The following is a 19,241-nucleotide window of genomic DNA, read 5'->3' on the forward strand; positions in this document are numbered from 1 at the left end:
TTCCCCATCAGAAGTCATTTTTCTGCAGGGAAACAAAGAAATATGCGGGGGGATATGAAATCTGTGCAAGCGCAGTGACACAAAATTCCTGCAGGAGTAGAAATTAGTTGGTATGAGCTGGAGCTGTTATTGCTTCTTTTAAAGTGTGATTCTGTTTCATCTCAGGTGGTGTTTGGGATTCAGCTGGTGGTGATGTCATCTGGATCCCTCTCTTTAGGCCAAGATGGATTAAGACCAAGAAGAGTGAGGATCCCAGGAGATGGTGGGGAAGATGATGGAGAAGCTTGCTCCAGTAGCTTCCCTCTGTTCTTTTCCTCCCAGTGTCTAGGAGGGAAAACATCTAGGGGTATATAACACTTCCCTACTCTCTTTCTCTGCACCATTCATGACTTTATAGACCTCTATCATATCCTGCCTTAGTCATCTCTTTTCTAAGATGAACTGTCTCAGCCTTTTTAATGTCTCCTCATATGAAGTTGTTCTATATTCCTAGTATCAGAGGGGTAGCCGTGTTAGTCTGGATCTGTAAAAGCGGCAAAGAGGACTCTGCCTCTATGTTCCTAATCACTTTTGTTGCCCTTCTCTGTACCTTTTTCAATCCTAATATATCTTTTTTGAGATGGGAACTCACACAATATTAAAGGTGTGGGCATACCATGGATTTATACAGTAGCATTATGATATTTTGTTTTATTATCTATCCCTTCCCTAATGGTTCCTAACATTGTTAGCTTTTTTGATTATGGCTGGTGCCCATTGAGCAGATGTTTTCAGAGAACTCTTCACAAGGACTACAAGATCTCTTTCTTGACTGGTAACAGCTAATTTAGACCCCATCATTTTGTATGTACCGGTGGGATATTTTCCAATGTGCATTACTTCACAGTTATCAACATTGAATTTCATCTGCTATTTTCTTGCCCATTCACTCAGTTTAGTGAAGAGTTACAAAGGGATCTCACAGTCAGCTTTGTACTTAACCATTTTGAGTAATTGTGTATCATCTACAAACTTTCCCACCTCATTGTTTACCATCTTTTCCAGATCATTTATTAAACTGTTGAACAGAGTCTGTATCTTATCTTAAAGCTTCTGGGACTTCAGCTAGCTCCTTTTTTGCACAAAATAGTAAAATCTCTTGGTTTATTGGCATCTAAGGATGGGGCCGAGCATACCAGGCTCTGTAAGCTCTGTCTATCTCAATCTCCCTGTTATTTCCTGGGTCTAAGAACTTCCTTTAGGAATTGCTGCATCTCCTTTCTCCTCTCCTTCAACGAGACCAATCCTTAGGTCATTTCTCCTCTTACAGTTCTCCATGTCTTCCACTTTCTCTGCCCAGTCTTTCTTTTCTAGAATCTAAATTCTTATCTGCAGCACAGCCTCTGCTTCCACTTTCTCCACCTTGCTGTTTTCCAACCCAGTCACTTTCACCCCCAGTTCATGAAGACCAGCCTTAATTTCATCTAATTTGGCATCTAGAATGGATTTTTTTGGGATCTAAGCTTGTAAATTAGCTCCCCAAAATCTTCTGTAGGAAGAGGGATCCCTTTCTCCTGCTCCCTTCGTCCCATGAGGGGCCTGGGCCCAGCAGCTGCTATCTTGGATTTTTTCAGCTCTGCCTGCTCTTGCTGCCTTCCGAGTTTCTCTTCTGGAAATAATTTTTCAGAATTATCACTTTATATGGCATACCCACCAAAGGAGTAGGAGAGTCCCTTGGGAAGTCACATTGGGGCAGTAACAAGTCATGTCTGCAGATTCTGCCAGCTTCAACACAGAACTAAAGGCTAAAGCAGCAATTCAGCTCTGGTAACGTCTCTTCCCCCCCTAGTATGCATGGTGCTCATGCCCTCCATTGGCCAGAATCAGGACTGAGGTCCACAGATTGAAAACTCTCTACTAATCAATAGGCTGCATCAGTACAGCATTTTTTCATATGTAGGAAGAACATTTCACAATACTTGCTGTTTCACCACCCACTGTATATCTTGTAGCGTATAGCTGTTTAAGATGCAACAACTTTCAAAGAAGGAACACTAAGACAGTGGAGAGAGTGAAGCCTTTTTTTTTAAAGAAAAAAAGGGGGGGGCAAAATGTAGACTTCAAACATGATTATTCAGCAGATTGGCTGAAGAACTAATCTTGATCAGCTATATAGCATTAGCCCTGCAGCCATATCCTAGACAAACCCTTCCCATCCCCAACACTATTCATAGAATATCAGGGTTGGAAGGGACCTCAGGAGGTCATCTAGTCCAACCCCCTGCTCAAAGCAGGGCCAATCCCCAAATTTTTGTCCCAGATCCCTAAATGGCCCCCTCAAGGATTGAACTCACAATCCTGGGTTTAGCAGGCTAATGCTCAAACCACTGAGCTATCCCTATTGTTGCATTCAGTTTGGTTGACCAAGATATGCTAGCTAGCATATATATCATACTAATACTATGTAGTATCTGCAGCATAAATGCATACTAATATATAAAGCACAAATACTATAACAATTATATAGCCTAAATTGGCCTCTACCTTTACTATAATCCTGTTCACTTATGGCAAGTATGCCATAACACCTTGCATCAGCTGAAGTAAGCTTTGTCTTAAGTAGAATGGAAAGTGTTCAGTATCAGGACAGAGGAGTATTTTACTACAGCAACAGGTAGGGAGTTATTCTCGCAGGCCTGTACTGGAATGTCTCAAAGAAAGAGGATAAGACATATGATTGTTCTACCCTACTACAAACCTGTGAGGTGCTTTCATGCCCTTTTGTATCTGGAATGCATGTGTTCAGAACAAAGATAAGAGGAATAACATGGTACCAGGAAAACAAAGAAGAAAACTGATTGCTTAAATCTAGTTTTGGATAATGTGTACACAGTATCTTTTACTTGTAAACAGGTAGGGTATAAAAAGGCTTGAGCAGTATATCTGTGGGAGCATAGCTGTGTAAGGTGCATGGAACAATGCTGCATGAGAGCTGCTGCTGCATGCTTGCTGCTTCCCAGAGACTGATATTGTATTGAACCTTTTCCCTGCACTACATTATTATTGGCTTATAGCAATAAACTTTACTGATATTGGTTATTTGGTCTCTTGAATATATGTCATAATGAACTAAAGCATGGTCAAGCAACTGGCTATACCATTTATCAACACTTTGCTATTCGAGTGCTTGTTTTAGTCCACACGTTTAAGGAAGTAGGGTTCTGCTGGTTGTGACAAGACCCATTGTTAATCATGCAGAAGATACAAGCCACAGTTTGGGGGTGTCAGGAGTATCAGGGCTCACTGCATCAACTAAAAATTAACAGAATTCCTACTGTTCCTTTTCTGTGGCACACTTAAACTTTCATTGGAATTGCCTGTAGCTTTATTATTATTTTTACACTATTCTGAAATGTTTATTTCAAATGAGCATAGTCTCTAATCCCACCCACCACACAGGATGAGATGTTGTCAATATAAACTACATGCAGCTGCTTTTGTGGCACTGAAATTACCTCCACCCACAGGCAGATTTATATTTGCTTCACAATGTTGGCATCCAGCTCTGATAAAAACAGAGCTATCATAGCAGCAGTTCTCAGTGTATGACCCCCAATGGGGATGCCAGCCATTCTCTAGGGAAGCTGCCTAGGGAGATTGTCTGCTTTTGTTCCTGGTGTCTGATCTGGAACTAATGTTGATTTCTCAGCCGCTTGCAGCTGGGATGTTTCCTTTGAAGAACTGAACTTTTCTTTGACATACCATGAGGACTAGCACAATGGATTCTGGGCAGCATTTGTGGAGGACCTGTTGCAAGGAACTGATTAAGGGGTCATGGGAGAAAAAAAAAAAAGCCTGACTTCTAAATTTTTCAAGTATTGTACAAACTTTAATTTTCCTGTAATGCAGTAAGTTTGGTCATACACATTAATGGAATACTAGAGAGCATGCATCTCAGCTTTTGAGTTTAGTGGAAGTTGAATACCTTTGCAAAGTAGATCAGATGCTTATATTAAAGAAAAAAGGGATACTTGTTATACAATTAGAGAACAGCAACCACCCACAAAGCCTTAACCATACATCTGTTTCCTGAGATAAATTGCTGAAAAGATTTACATTATTGGCTCTTTTATACACCTACTAGATGAGATTAAAAGGATACTTTGACAGTGTGAAAGCGTTTAGCTTTTTTTTAACTTTTAAAACATGGGGTAGTGGCTCTATATTGGTTTTCAGATGCTCTCATGCTGCTGTGCTGCACGTATCCCCTCTACATAAGGCAGCATGATCATACTAGTGTGGGGAATGCTATACCACATCTGACATTTGGTTCATAGAATCTGGTACCTTGTTTTAAATAGTAGTCAGTACCAGATACTTCAAGAAAGCTTCACGGACAATTACAGAATACCCTATCCATAGGGGAAGTGTATTCATAATATCAGGCAGATAGTAGTTGCAGTTTTGCCAACCCACAATGGTTTTTAAAATTTATTTATCTGATGGTTTGTGAGTTTTAGGATGCACTTGAGGTCATGTTTTCAAACTTTTTTCTGAAAGCGTGAGGGCTAGAAACTTATTATAATGAAAGCTGAGAGTGGGATGTATTCACATGACTCGAGCAACTGGGCCTTTAAGAAAAGCACCAATCACCAAAAGACTCTCCATAAAACTGCAAGATTTGGCAACACTTTGGATGCCTCTGAACTGCTGGCAGCTGTTGCCCAATATACCAGGCATGTCACTGGAAAAGCTGATATGTTACACTAGAACATCAGTGCTGAGAAAACTGCCTAAGGGTGCAGCGATACCAAAACTCTAATAGAACTCCTTAACAAAAAAAAGAATTCATATTACTAGCTTCATATGGGTTATTACTGCCACTGGGCTCCAATACCTGTGCAAACAAGCTGATACAAAGAGATAATAAAAATTAGGCATTATTGCAGCGGAGTAGTGTTGGGATAGGGGGGAAAGGAAAAGATATTGCATTATAGAGTCACTTTGTCCTGGTTAGTTCAGGTACAACTTATTACTGCCTCAGAGACTAAGAGTGCAGCTGGCAAGGGGCAGGGATGGACTGGAGCCTATATGAGCTTTGGTACAGCAGGTTTCAGAGTAGCAGCTGTGTTAGTCTGTATCCACAAAAAGAAAAGGAGGACTTGTGGCACCTTAGAGCCTAACAACTTTATTTGAGCATAAGATTTCGTGAGCTAGAAGTGAACTGTAGCTCACGAAAGCTTATGATCAAATAAATTTGTTAGTCTCTAAGGTGCCACAAGAACTCCTTTTCTTTTTGGTTTCAGAGTAGCAGCCGTGTTAGTCTGTATTCGCAAAAAGAAAAGGAGTACTTGTGGCACCTTAGAGACTAACGAATTTATTAGAGCATAAGCTTTCGTGAGCAGCTCACTTCATCGGATGCATTTGCTGGAAAAAACAGAGGGGAGATTTATATACACACACAGAGAACATGAAACAATGGGTTTATCATACACACTGTAAGGAGAGTGATCACTTAAGATAAGCCATCACCAGCAGCAGGGGGGGGAAGGAGGAAAACCTTTCATGGTGACAAGCAAGGTAGGCTAATTCCAGCAGTTAACAAGAATATCAGAGGAACAGTGGGGGGTTGTCTGGGGGGGGGGAGAAATACCATGGGGAAATAGTTTTACTTTGTGTAATGACTCATCCATTCCCAGTCTCTATTCAAGCCTAAGTTAATTGTATCCAGTTTGCAAATTAATTCCAATTCAGCAGTCTCTCGTTGGAGTCTGTTTTTGAAGCTTTTTTGTTGAAGTATAGCCACTCTTAGGTCTGTAATCGCGTGACCAGAGAGATTGAAGTGTTCTCCAACTGGTTTTTGAATGTTATAATTCTTGACGTCTGATTTGTGTCCATTCATTCTTTTACGTAGAGACTGTCTAGTCTGACCAATGTACATGGCAGAGGGGCATTGGTGGCACATGATGGCATATATCACATTGGTAGATGCGCAGGTGAACGAGCCTCTGATAGTGTGGCTGATGTGATTAGGCCCTATGATGGTGTCCCCTGAATAGATATGTGGACAGAGTTGGCAACGGGCTTTGTTGCAAGGATAGGTTCCTGGGTTGGTGGTTCTGTTGTGTGGTGTGTGGTTGCTGGTGAGTATTTGCTTCAGATTGGGGGGCTGTCTGTAAGCAAGGACTGGTCTGTCTCCCAAGATCTGTGAGAGTGATGGGTCATCCTTCAGGATAGGTTGTAGATCCTTGATGATGCGTTGGAGAGGTTTTAGTTGGGTGCTGAAGGTGATGGCTACTGGCGTTCTGTTATTTTCTTTGTTGGGCCTGTCCTGTAGTAGGTGACTTCTGGGTACTCTTCTGGCTCTGTCAATCTGTTTCTTCACTTCAGCAGGTGGGTATTGTAGTTGTAGGAATGCATGATAGAGATCTTGTAGGTGTTTGTCTCTGTCTGAGGGGTTGGAGCAAATGCGGTTATATCGTAGAGCTTGGCTGTAGACAATGGATCGAGTGGTATGATCTGGATGAAAGCTAGAGGCATGTAGGTAGGAATAGCGGTCAGTAGGTTTCCGATATAGGGTGGTGTTTATGTGACCATCGCTTATTAGCACCGTAGTGTCCAGGAAGTGGATCTCTTGGGTGGACTGGTCCAGGCTGAGGTTGATGGTGGGATGGAAATTGTTGAAATCATGGTGGAATTCCTCAAGAGCTTCTTTTCCATGGGTCCAGATGATGAAGATGTCATCAAGTGGCTATCCTTCATCAAAAAAGCTTCAAAAACAGACTCCAACGAGAGACTGCTGAATTGGAATTAATTTGCAAACTGGATACAATTAATTTAGGCTTGAATAGAGACTGGGAATGGATGAGTCATTACACAAAGTAAAACTATTTCCCCATGGTATTTCTCCCCCCACCCCACCGTTCCTCTGATATTCTTGTTAACTGCTGGAATTAGCCTACCTTGCTTGTCACCATGAAAGGTTTTCCTTCTTTCCCCCCCTGCTGCTGGTGATGGCTTATCTTAAGTGATCACTCTCCTTACAGTGTGTGTGATAAACCCATTGTTTCATGTTCTCTGTGTGTGTATATAAATCTCTCCTCTGTTTTTTCCACCAAATGCATCCGATGAAGTGAGCTGTAGCTCACGAAAGCTTATGCTCTAATAACTTTGTTAGTCTCTAAGGTGCCACAAGTACTCCTTTTCTTTTTGGTAGAGCAGTTGCTGCTAACGCTAATCTATATGAGGAGAGTTACTTTCGCGTTACACTTTTGCCTTTATTAGCACATTGTCTTTTAGTATTATTTTCTGCATAAATGAAAATTGGTTTCCTGTCTCCTACTGAAGATAGGAAGACAAGACCCTTTATTCTTTCACATCCCCACAGCAAGGTAAGGGATTGGAGTGATTTAGAGTGTGCGGAAACTGGCCAAGCATAGAAGAATCCCTACCCCCCTCAAACTGATGGAAAGGATGCTCAAGAATTTTGAGTCTTGACAATTGGGAGTTTTTTTTGACTGGGTTTGCTTGTGGCCCTCCTGCCACTCTCCCGACACACGGCTCAAGGTTCTAAGGCAATGGAATCTTATTCTACATTTGATAAGTAAAAAGAAAGGTGGACAAGAGGTGATAAAGCAATCAAGATAAATTAGTATAATGTCTATTTCTAGGACCAGAAACTTAAATGGCAGATGATAGTTCATGTGTTTTTACAAAAGAGGTGCAAATAATGCCTAAATGAAAAGGCAGCCAAGGAGAATGTATATCACAAGGCATATGCCTATTGTCTCCCTGATCATTTTGTTGGTATAGTGTATCCCGGAGACCACATCTTCCTTGAACAGCACCTACCACAATGGGGGCCTAATTCTGATTAGCATCTTTGGGCATTAGTGCCTTCTGAATAATGGATATTAAGTATTTAATATGCCAAAGACAACTCAACTGTCCTTCAGATGTGTACCTTGCTTAACAAATTTTGTGAAAGGGATCTGGGATAAAAAAAAGTCAAAGTAAACTCCATTGTCCAATAAATGATTTTATGTTTGTGTCTGATGTTTTACCCCTACACAAGGGCCTCTGTTAATTGTAAACCTCCTGCACTCCATTAGGAAGAGCCTCCCTGTCCCCCTCCCCAAGTCACTGCTATAATATTATAGTGTAACAATGGTGCTTCTAGAAGGTCACAAACATTGCTTTGTGAACTCTTGAAAGGCAAACCCAGGTGAGAAAAATTTGGTGAGGTATTGTGCGTAGAGGAAGCTATCCCTAGTAGGCTTGTCACACAGAGCAAATACTTTCAGAATGGTTTAAATTAAGGATAGATAAAACCTAGAAACTAACAAAAGTAAAGTCTCCCTGAGAAAGCATAGCTCCTACCTCTCTGTCCCTGCTGAGGGCAGGCCTCATGAAACTTCAAGTTTCAATACCTCAAAATTCCTATGTTATATACAAAGGGACACAACAATTTCCTTGAAGACTAGAGACTGCAGGATGTGGGGACTGTACAAACTTTAAAATTGAACATCTAATTAAATTCTAGCCTTGAAACTATAAATACAGAGCTGAGTACCTATTATACTGTTCCTTGAAGTTGAAGTTTCAAGATGGGCACCAACACATCAGATGTGATCCTCCCTCAACTTCAGGCAAGTTCACATTTGAATGCAACTCTTGGTCCTTTAGCTAGGACTGAAGCCCACCTCTAGTTAAGATAGTGTTTTTACTGAAGGAAAAAAAAAAAGTCATTTTCAGAACTTGAGTTTTGTCTGGTCCTGGCCTCTTCTAATCTACCACTCTACCCTGTATATGTAGAGTTTACATAGGCAGCCACAAGGAAACCAACACTTGCTGATGCTGCCAATCTAAGTTAACACCTAGGTTTGCAATACATCTGAATCTGTCAAGAGACTCATCTGATACTCTCCACATCTGTGGACTGAAAATCATGGTGAAGGAGCATATAGTTCAATTCTAGTACCATTAATATAGTATACTTACAGTAAGACTGTTACATAAAAGCTTTTTTGCAGGGTTTTTTTTTAAACTATATGTACCTATTTATACCTCTTGGCCATGCAGTCAAAATTATTTTTGTCACAATTTAAACACCCTCCCCCAACAATTCTGCTTTCCTAATTATTTTCAATGTTATAACTGCCCTGCTTTCTTTTAGAAATGTTATCTTTTCCTTGTAAAAACTACATAGCTAGTACACAATTTTGATTTGTTTAAGAAAGTCAGAAAACAGAGGAAAAACAAAATAAAAGTAAACTTGATGAGCCAAATGTAGCTCTGGTGTAGCTCCATCGAATCCAGTTAAGTTGGTCTATTTAGTCCATGATTCAGTTTGACCCTCATGTGTATAGTATGTGTTTATTTAACCATAAATTATATACATTTATGGTAATAGCCAAAAGCATCTTCAATCTAACTTTCTAAATCTAAACAGATACAATACAGTTACAAAGAAGAAGAAAGGTACAAGAGGAGATAAGCAGGCTAATCAACAGAAATACATTAATTCCTGGTATGAGACAGAAATGGCCCCCCGATACATTCAAATTGCTCTTCATCATCTTATTTCTATCACTCTCTTGAAAGAAGAGTCATCCATTGGTGAGGAGAAAAGGATTTTAGTTACATTTCAAATCAAAATAATTTTTTGCTAGCAATCATGCTAACATTCATTGAGGCTAACCATTCCTTAGGACACCTCCCAAACCTCAGATTTAAACCTGTCTCATACCAAACTATGCTTGCATAGCATATTACATGACTGAATATGGACAATGCACCTTAATATAGATTTCATGAATATTTAAAATCATATGGTTTGGGGGTGACCCTAGTGCAGAGGTGAGTAAATAGGCAGCATGCTGGCAGATCCACAGGAGCAGAGTTGGAAATACAACCCTCTCTCTCCCTTGAACTCTGAGGTTAATGTTTGCACCAGCTCCATTTTAGTACCATACATGAAACACCTTAGCATAGTGCCATGACACCCCTCCTACAAATACTTGCATTGCCGCTACCACAAATTACAGGGTCCCAACTGACCAAGATGGGCAGGGCTTGGTTTCTTGGTCCTTTTTATGGCATTGCAAATAGCTATGCTGTTATCCTGGAGTAACAGTGCGACAATACAAATTACAGACTAACTCTGTATCAGTGTCTTGATCCAGGGCCTTGCTGTTTATTATAGCCTTACAATTTTAATCATGTGACAAAAGGCAGCTGGATATTCAGGGAATGTTCAAGTGTCAAATAAGATACCTCATGCTTAGATAGGGCTTTTCTTCCTAAAATATTCTATGAAACTGACAAACTATACATAGACTACACATCACTGCAACCACCCATGAAACAACTCACTAGAGAGTAACTTGGCAACATAGCAGTGCTATAACAGTTCAGGCAGGGCGTGAAGTCCCCTATGAAACTGAAACTGCAGGGTGAATATAGGGAGATGGAACATAAGGATCAGAGCTGGAGTTTGGGCAGGACACAAGAACACCCTACTCTTGCAAAGAATGCCACAGGACCTTTAGGCTGAATCTACACTGGCTGATCCAGAGAAAGGATAGGAATAACTTCAGTCTTGATAGAATCCCCATGTGCACTGAACGTCATCAATAGTGATTCTTTGCCTCTGCAATGCTCCATGGGGGGAGCATTACTATAGATGTGCAAGTCTGGGTAGCCCTCAGACCTACCCTAGCCAGAGGGCACACTAGTCCCCAGAAGGCCCTAAATAAAGGGGTTGCAAGCCACCTCCCCTTAGTTCACCCCAGTGTCTGGGAAAGGATTAATCTGGACCAGAGAATGAGATGGAATTTAAGGTCCATTTGTTACCAATTAATCCTTGATCTCTGGCCAGTTGGATTATACAGTGCAATTGCCATTGCCAATGTAAATTGTGATTTGAGTAACACTGTAAAAATGGTTCTTACTCTTAGCAATTGTCATAGAACAGTAATATTTATGTGTTGTGTCTCCCTAAGTGACCCTGTCAATCTCCTGACTAAAAATATTAAATCCCCCTGCTAAAAAATCTGGTTGTCTTCTCTCAGTTCCTGCCTTACCATGGTATTGACAGGTACTGCGTCCAAATATTGCTCTGCTGCACTTCAGTTTTTTCTTGGCGGGGCAAGAAAGCAGGTCCCACAGAAGTAATTTTATGTAGCAGCAAACCAGGTGTTCTTGCTTGATGATAGTAGTCATGATCCTAGGGTGACCATTCTTCCTGTATGGAAATAAGGGGCAATGCTTTATTTTAAGGGATCTTTTAGGGAAACAGTTTTCCTAAACATATCATGTATTTTTCTCTCCAGTATACATTTCTACTGCCCTCAAGTATACAAAGCAATTACCATAAGCTTCAATTTGATGTTTAAAATGGTATTTAGGAGTTTTAATACAACTCAAAATAAAGAGACAGGTGGTCATCCTAAGGGACAAATCAATGAAATAAGAGATGGTTCCTTAAAATAAAGCCTGGGTGTTTACCCTACCTGATCCTTCTTGGTACTAGTGGACTTTATGACAGTAAAGACTAGCAGGGAATCGAAGCCAAAAGCTTTGTAACCTTTGTTGCCCTACAACTAGTTTAAGTAGGAGAAGATGGGATTTTCTTCTTCTGACACCAGAGTTAAACACAGAGGGGCCGATTTTCCTCTTACACCAGTGAATATATGAGACATAAATCCATTAAAGTCAGTATAGCAACACAATAATTTAACACTACTGTAAATAAGAAGGATCCAACGCAAAGATACGTGGCTACCAATAAAACAAACAAGAATTATTAATGTTTTGAAGCCTGGAACTTGACCACTACCACCCTATTGTTACATTAGAGGCAAAGTGAGTCAGATTACAACAAAAAATTTGAATCCAATATACTCCTTCCTTTGGGTCTCCCCCGCACAAGCGTTTCCGGTTTTAGATTGCAAGCTTGTTAGAGCAGGGACTATTTTTATGACTTTTACAACTCAGAGCACATTGTCAGTGCTTTAATACATGAACTCTAATAGTGGAGAATAGTTATTTTCAGTGATAGTAACCAAGATGGGGATTTCTTACAATTATAATCTCTAATCCAGGCATTTCTGGATTGTTAGATGATGAATTCCTACAGGTGATGCACCTGAAAGAACTTTTTAATAGTTTACCCTGAGGTGTAGTTCTACTCTGAAAGTTCACATTGTAAACAAAATAGCACCTTTCTAAAACAGTGCAGCTAATCTCCTAGATCTATTTTACATTAAACAACAGTGATTACTGCTGTTAGCCTTTGTGGCAGAGCTCTGACCTTGTCTCTGTGGGTCCTGCACTTCCAGACAGTTTATGCTAGCTTCAGAGGCTTACTGCAACCCTCCACATAGCCCTTCTCTTTCTAAGGCCAGTCTCCTGAGCCCTTTTCATCATAAGCCAGCAATGGCAGTTGGTGAGAGAATTCCCAGTCTCTGTTGCTCCTATAGCCATCATGCCAGAACAGTTTAGCCTTCTGTCCTGACAGAGGCCTGTTTCCCCTTCCAGGAGGTGTTTCTGTAGCAGTGGGTTGGGGGGGAACCTGGGCCCACCCCCTACTCCAGGTTCTGGCCCAGGGAACCTAATGGTAGCAGCTGTTAGCAGCCAACCTTTCACTGCCAGAGTTGCTACATTTCCCTGGGTCATTTCCCCACAGCTCTCCTGTTTCTTGCTTCTTCACCCTTAACAATAACTTGAGGGTGTCTTCATAAACTAGCCCTTCAGCTGTACTTCCTCTCCTCTGGCTCCCCTCTGCTAGGCTGGAGTGAGCCCTTTTATATTATCAGAGGGGCCTTAATTAGAGTCAGGTAGTCACATTAGCTTAATGGCCTCACCTGACTCTTTGCAGGTTAATTGGAGTCAGTCAGGGAAGAGAAAACTGTTAATCCAGTGGCCAATATATCCGCCTTCTGCTACTCTGCTGTATCCAGCTGGCCTGGGTCTATCACATCTTGTAGAACCAGCATGGCTATGGAAGAGAGTCTATTCTGGTTTGTGCAACAAATCATTGTAAATGCAGAGTTCAGTGATTTTAATTTACACCAGTGAAACTCCACTGAAGCCTCAAAAGCTTCAGCGTGTAAGTGATGGGAGAACCTGGGCACCCTTACTAGTGAAGAATCTATAAGCCAACTTTGGAAGAGATTCCAGCTGAACTTTCCAGACTGAGTTTGCAAGACTGACAGATAGAGAAGTCATTTTTTGTTATCAGCAAACTTGACTAGGAAATCAGTATGAAAATACATACTGAGCTTCGCAAAGCCTTTTTGCGGAGTCATTTTCATATGGACTTTCTTCTGGTTTTGTTTAGTTTCATACTATGTATAGAACATCATGGACTTGATCAGCACTGGATATGTGTAACAGAATTTGGTCCAGGTAAGACTGAGGTATGGAAGCCTTATAATTTCAACTTTTTGTTCCATGAAGTACCAATTCAGACATAAAACCTTGTGCAGCACAGCTCAAAGAAGGAGCTGGCATCAGCTGATAGTTATGGTTTGGAGCTGAGAGCTACTAACCCAGCTGCCTTTATTCAAAGGTATCATCTAAGAATTAGATGAAAGTAGAAGGAGAACCAGAGAGGAATGGATTCAAACATTAAAAATCCCTAGCAATGAATATTTTATAGAACCATAGGTGTACTTAGTTTTTCCACATAACATTAACTACTAATAGATAGTAATGACTTTCCTTAGCTAAAAATGTATTAAAATAAGTCTTAGCTTTTAAACTTATGTATACTATTCTGTTCCCCCACAATAGTTGTCTGGGTCATTGTGTTTCCTAAGGCCACATTCTTATACTCCACTTCATCTCTTCAGACAGCACTCAATGGCATCAAGACTTCCATCTGATGCCTGAAACAGTATTCAGCTCTAACACTGCTGATAGGTTGCTTTTTGCCTTGCTGTCTGCTTATGATTAAGCCAGTCTACTTTTCTCTCATTTCATCTTCTGTTTCTCTTTTCCAAATCCTCCCTCTTAGCAATCTTATTTTCAGTGATGCATTTTATCAGGCTATTGAAGACCATTTTTAATTTAAATTCAAAAACTCAAGAGAATTTCAGCTCCCCCATAAGAGTTTAAGAATTAGTGATGAGCAAACCTCAGTAGGTTTGTTGGTTCTGTTAAACATCCAATGTTCAGATGTTTATTCAGACATCTTTGGAGGAACAAAAAGGAACAAAAAAAATATCAAGCTTACTTTCAAATTTACAAAAAACAAAGCTAGATTTGGTTCAGTTTGAGATGAAGGGTAAATTTTAAAGGTAATTTTTTATCTTATTTAATTATCCTTAATAAAGACACTGATGTCCCTGAAGCAAATCCCCAGATCCAAAATATTGTGTTTGAAACTGCAAGCGGCCCTTGCTGTGTCTTTATAAGGCACTAAAACAAAGACTTCAAAAACTTTAGCATTCCTCAAAACCTTATTTTGGACCTGAAACTTGGTTTGACTCCATTACGAATTCTCAAACTTTCACTGCTATGGTGGAAGCATCCCAAATGGTGAAACTTAAACATATTCACTGAGAAAACTTGTAACCGTAACCAATATATGTATTGCACCACTATGGTTTCAAAAAAACAAATATTATATAGAAATGTGGCTGATCAGAGTTAGAATTGAGAGATCAATGACTACAGTTTTAATAGAACTGAAATTCTGATGAAGTGGGCCAAATGAGATGAAATGCAACACCACTGGTAACTTGCATATGCATGTACTTATCTAACTCAGCCTCAAGTGCCTGAGCTCTGCTGTATTCTTATCTCTTGTCACCCTCTTCATTCTTACACAAGACTTTGGCTTTTATGGCCAGAAATGCTGTTAATCCATTCTAGCTATGCTTCATTAAAGATAAACTCCAACACATTAACAAGAATTCCACATTTATCACAGGAATGGTCTATTTTAGCTCGTAAGTGAGTTATTTCCCAGGACACTCATCTTGTCCATCTCTGAAGCACAGGCTTTACTTACTGTTTCTGAGCTCAGATATTGACTTTCTTGGAAATGTTAGTAGAGCTATAACAACTCTGGTTTCAACTGCAAACAACTTATCTGTTCATTGTAATTCAATTTGTAGCCTGACTTTCCCAAAAATGAAGAGATTGCACTAACATCTGCTTTGTTTTGAGTTGGGTCACCCTGATCTGGCTCATAAGGGGCAGGTTCACTCCCCTTTTGTGTGTGCCTAGTTTGGGATCACTGTAGTCCAAAGCCTCTTGGATGTTAAGAATTATTTCAGGACTTTCCTACACAGATTAATTTTTATAATTGCTATTTGTGAATGTTTGCAACAAAAGGTTGGATTTCAAAATACATGGCAAAGGGCCAGGTCAGTATGTAGGAGGGAGCCTTTCAAAGCAGACCCACAAAATGCTGGTGATTCCTTATATGGCATAAGCCCTGAATCCATATTGAACCAATGCCCCAGCTTTGTGTTAGAGACACAGATGTTGAAGGTGCTGTATTTCAGAATGAACAAAATCAAGGTTCTGACCACTTATAGTCATCATGGATCCATGGTACTTTCCACAAGAGGACATGTGTTAAACCAAGATTTTGACCAAGTTTTAACTGCTATCATTACTTTCTGCCAAGTTTAAATTCAGTTGGTGACAGCATTCTTTTCTGGACATAAATTGTTTAACAGCACAGCAAGATTAAACAGCTGCTCTATGTCAACACAGATGACCCTACCAATGAGTCTGAAACCATGGGATGAATCCTGTGAGCTAGGAGAACTTGTATAGCATATTTAGGTGGAGAGAATCTACAAGGCTTCTCTAGCACTAAAGCTTCTTTGGGCTTGTCTCTAGGTTCTACAAGCTTGCTACAAGGAGAGCAAGAGATATGACATGTTACAGTTCTTAATAAAGATACCATTCTTTTATTAAAATGATAAGCGACAAATAATGAAGTTGCCCTTTCCTTGCCAGTATCATGCTCTCAGTTTAACAGGAGGTTTCTTTCTGAATTTATGCTGATGTCCATTGTGAGCACCAGAGCCCCATTATTGCTGGAAATGCTAGAGCTTTTGAGACAGGCTAGCATGCCTCAAGTGCTCCTTCATTGTAAAGGGATAGGGTCATTAATAAGTAAAGCACGCATCACAGACCATAAATTATTTATTAGCTCCATTCCATTTCCTTTGTTGACAGCATGATCTTGGACAGTTCTGTTCAATATCTTCATCAATTATTTTGATAATGTCAGAGTACACTTATAAAGTTTGCAGACAACACCATGCTGGGAGGGGTTGTGAGTGCTTTGGAGGATAGGATTAAAATTCAAAATGATCTGGAGAAATGGTTTGAAGTAAATAGGATGAAATTCAATGAGGACAAATCCAAAATACTCCACTTTGGAACAATCAGTTGCACACATACAAAATGGGAAATGACTACCTAGGAAGAAGTACTGCGGAAAGGGATCTGGGGGTCATAGTGGATCACAAGCCAAATATGAGTCAGTGTGACACTGTTGCAAAAAAGTGAACATGATTCTGGGATGTATTAGCAGGAGTGTTGTAAGCAAGACATGAAGTAATTCTTCTGCTCTAATCTGAGTTGATTAGTCCCCGTTGGAAAATTGTGTCCAGTTCTGAGTGTCACATTTCAGGAAAGGTGTGGACAAACTGGAGAAAGTCCAGAGAAGAGCAACAAAAATGACTAAAGGTCTAGAAAATATGACCTATGAGGCAAGATTGGAAAAAAAAATTGGGTTTGTTTAGTCTGGAGAAGAGAAGACTGAGAGGGGACATGGTAACAGTTTAAGTACATAAAAGGTTATTACGAGGAGGAAGAAAAAAATTGTTCTCCTTAACTTTTGAGGATAGGACAAGAAGCAATGGGCTTAAATTACAGCAAGGGAGACTTAGGTTGGACATTAGGAAAAACTTCCTAACTGTCAGGGTGAGTAAGCACTGGAATAAATTGCCTAGGGAGGTTGTGGAATCACATTATGGGAGATTTTTAATATTAGACAAACATAGGGTTGCCAGGCCCCTGATTTTGGACCAGAACATCTGATCGAAAAGGGACCCTGGCGGTTCCGGTCAACACTGCCAACCGGGCTGTTAAAAGTCCGGTTGGCAGCGCAGCATGGGCCTGGGACTAAGACAGACTCCCTGCCTGACCTAGCTCTGCGCAGCTCCCAGAAGCAGCCGCCAGGTCCCTCATATTTGACTGTGCCCTCCTAAAGGGTAGAAATAGAATTGCCCTTGAGAAACAGATACTTCAAAGATTGCCTAGCACACTTCTGTCTTTGTTAGCAGGAAGCAGGCATTCAAATAGTTTCATCTTGAATAGTATATCACACACCTGGGGAAAGAACTCTTTCCTGCATGAAATACTTTCAGATTTCATCAGATCTCTTCTCTCCTTCTACTCACATTTTCCAGCCAACTTTAAGCTGTGCTTAGATTTGTTAGAAGAATTACTCCATGAATCTGGCGATGCTTTTGAGACATGTACAGTTAGGCCAATACACTTGCACATATCCTGTATGAACTGTGAATTAAAAACAAAAAAAAAACCCACAACAACTTTTCTTTGGACACTTTGCAAGGTCGATAAAGCATAAATAAAACTATTTTTGTGAAAGGACTCTTTCCTTTTCAGTTCCCCAGCATCATATTTTGTCATGGTCAACATGGTATTCTTCAGATTGGTCTTCTAATTGCTGTGGGTTCCACACAATGGCAAGAATTAGAGGATTCTAGTATTATGTCTCCTGTTGTCAGCATCTTCCAAGTCACTTACTTCCTTGTACTGCAACAACAAGTGTTACAACTCACAGAATTTTTTCAAATTTACCATTTTTTGCAGTGATAAAAATTGTTCGTGATGGGGGCTTTTGACTAAAAACTTTATGTTCACAAGTTCTCAGACCAGAGAGTGTGGGACAGGTTTTAATACAATTCAAAGCAAACCAGATGTTGTAATTTTCCTAGAAGTAAGCACAGTGACTCAGAAAGATTAAAATCTTTACAAAACTAACATTCTAATATAATGTAGACTTCAGATAAAATGACAATGAGTGTTAAGGTAAAACACGGTCTTGGGTAATAACTGCAGTAACTCGAATAGAAAAATGAATATTCACTATCTGAAGGAAACCAACATGACTATGCAAGTTTACATGGATTAGGGTTTTTTTTATAAACAGTACATCACAACTGTCCTCAGTTTAACTCGCCAATGATCTTACAACTGCCTGGGCAACTGGATAATATAAGACTGGTATGTTCAGTCTGCCAGTGGAATGTATCCAAATCAGAATTGCACAAACAGTTTCTCATTATTTCAGAGTTTTCTTGCTCTCATTTATACCACACCATGATCTAAAAAGGTTAGAACTTGTTCAACATCAAAGTTACTCCAACACATAATAGACAAAAATTAATGCTTGTGTCAAGTTCTCCCCGATATGGAATGTAGTACAGTATAAAGTTTTTGAGCAGTAAGTAAGCACTCTTTACAATTCTTCTATTGGGTAGTGAAACATCCCTATTTGAACATGGGATAACTGAGGCAATGAAAGGTTCTGTGATTTGTACAATGTCACGCAGGAAATATGTTAGAGCTAGGAACAGAATCCTAGATAACTGACTCCTTTGCCTCAGTCTAACTTATTTTGTAAGATTTGACTCCATAAAGCTATGTGAAACTCTCAACGAGATATTAAAAGCTATTGTTTGTCACCTTCACAGAAAAAGTTTGCCTTAATTCTTAACTGAATATTACTTCATTCAATTTTTCTCTTCAGGGTTGGGATGCAGGGAAAGGAACTTGTCTGGCTCGCCCCCCCGGCTGTTTGTTATAGTAGGTCACAAACCTAACAGTCACTAGTTTGCTGATTCTAGATGCCTTCTTGAGGCAAGGCTAGGGAAAATAACACTTCCACTGGTGAAGCAAATCACAATCACAAACTAAGTCTGAATTTTGTTAACCATACATTTTGACCCACATTTATACTCTCTGCTGTTTATACACAAGACCCATAACTACAAAGTCATTAAAACCAACTCTTCTCAAAATAAATCTTTCCCCTCCCCTCAAATTTAAAGTTTGCTATCTGGAATTGAAATACTTACAAGACAGACTGCAGTATCAAGGTGAGCACAAGATTATCTGTAGTAAGAGCAGCTACAGCCTATAAACACAATAAAATAATATGTTTTTAATTTGGGGGGGTGGGAGGGGGTACATTTTTGGAC

The sequence above is a fragment of the Dermochelys coriacea genome, chromosome 7 (genome assembly GCF_009764565.3).
Source record: "Dermochelys coriacea isolate rDerCor1 chromosome 7, rDerCor1.pri.v4, whole genome shotgun sequence".
NCBI classification, from domain to species: domain Eukaryota; kingdom Metazoa; phylum Chordata; order Testudines; family Dermochelyidae; genus Dermochelys; species Dermochelys coriacea.